The following is a 1,465-nucleotide window of genomic DNA, read 5'->3' as shown; positions in this document are numbered from 1 at the left end:
CATAAAATGCTAAGATTGTAAATGTTTACTTCAATTTATTTAAAAAATATTTCTACAGGTAAAGCAGTTGGACAAGGGGGCACCCAGATTTGAACTAGGGACCTCTTGATCTGCAGTGAAATGCTCTCCCCCTGAGCTATAACCCCATTTCTGAAATGTTCACCTTTATTTATTCAGTAATATGTATAAAGTGGAAGCAACATGCAATCACCATCAAAGCAATTCATTTTCAGCCACCAAACCCTCCTTATAAGTATAAGGGGTACATAAGATGTCCTTTATCTGCCTTGGTAAAATACAGAGAGGTTTCCATTGCAAGAATTCATACATTTTGTATCACATGTAGATCTTGGAACATGGAAAAAAAACTTTTGTCAAATGCACAAATTCTGCAAAACGTAACTGCTTCTCTACTGCAGTTTGTTGATTTTGTGCTAAGAGCATAGTTAAACCCAATTGTTCATTGTTTTTTATATGAAATGATAATATATCCTATTGTTTCTTACAGTACATTGGGTTGAAAAACATTTTAACAGGATGTATTGACGAGGGTATATGGTTATGAAACAGGGACTTCTTGAACTGCACTCCTACGCTCTACCATTGCGTTAAACCCTTGAATGCTGAAAACTGCCCTTTTTTAAAAACGTGATAGAGTGGGTGACTGTATGGAACTTGTAGAACTAATGACATCAGTGCACTTCTGGTCAGCTGTACAAATTAATACATTTCATTAAGGGCATTTTATTGGTTTCCACCACAGTTTTATAACATTCATATGAGCTTCCAATGGACTATTTCAAACTGATAATATCACCAGTAGAACTTGGGTGAATGTAAAACACAGCTTGTATCATATGAAGAAATCCTCGACAGTTTCATGGTGTTTACCCTATGTTTCAGGAGATGATCAGGAGTATTTCAAATGTAGAAATGTGTTGCTCATTACATAAAATGCTAAGATTGTAAATGTTTTCTTCAATATATTTAATTAAAATAATATTTCTACAGGTAAAACAGTTGAACACGGGGGCACCCAGATTTGAACTAGGGACCTCTTGATCTGCAGTCAAATGCTCTACCACTGAGCTATACCCCCAGTTCTGAAAAGTTCACCTTTATTAATTCAGCAATATGTACAAAGTGCAAGCAACATGCAATCACCATCAAAGCAAAGCATTTTCAGCCACCAAACCCTCCTTATAAGTATATGGGGTGCGAAGGATGTCCTTTATCTGCCTTGGTAAAATACAGTGAGGTTGCCATTGCAAGAATTCATACATTTCGTATCACATGTAGATCTTGGAAATGGAAAAAAATCTTTTGTCAAATGCAAAAATTCTGCAAAATGTAACTGCTTCTCTACTGCACTTTGTTGATTTTCTGCTAAGAGCATAGTTAAACCCAATTGTTCATTGTTTTGTATATGAAATGATGATATATCCTATTGTTCTTACAGTGCATT

General features: G+C 35.4%; 1 non-coding gene across 1 annotated transcript; it reads right to left on the bottom strand.

The window, feature by feature from the left end:
• Window positions 1-1,027: 1,027 nt before the first annotated feature.
• Window positions 1,028-1,099, bottom strand: TRNAC-GCA (transfer RNA cysteine (anticodon GCA)). Its single transcript has one exon. It is a non-coding gene; the product is annotated as a tRNA-Cys (tRNA).
• Between the last annotated feature and the right edge of the window lie 366 nt (window positions 1,100-1,465).

This window comes from Ambystoma mexicanum, unplaced genomic scaffold, assembly GCF_040938575.1.
Source record: "Ambystoma mexicanum isolate Mex_15411 unplaced genomic scaffold, UKY_AmexF1_1 Mex_scaf118, whole genome shotgun sequence".
Taxonomy (NCBI): domain Eukaryota; kingdom Metazoa; phylum Chordata; class Amphibia; order Caudata; family Ambystomatidae; genus Ambystoma; species Ambystoma mexicanum.
This window is presented reverse-complemented; position numbering and strand designations above follow the sequence as displayed.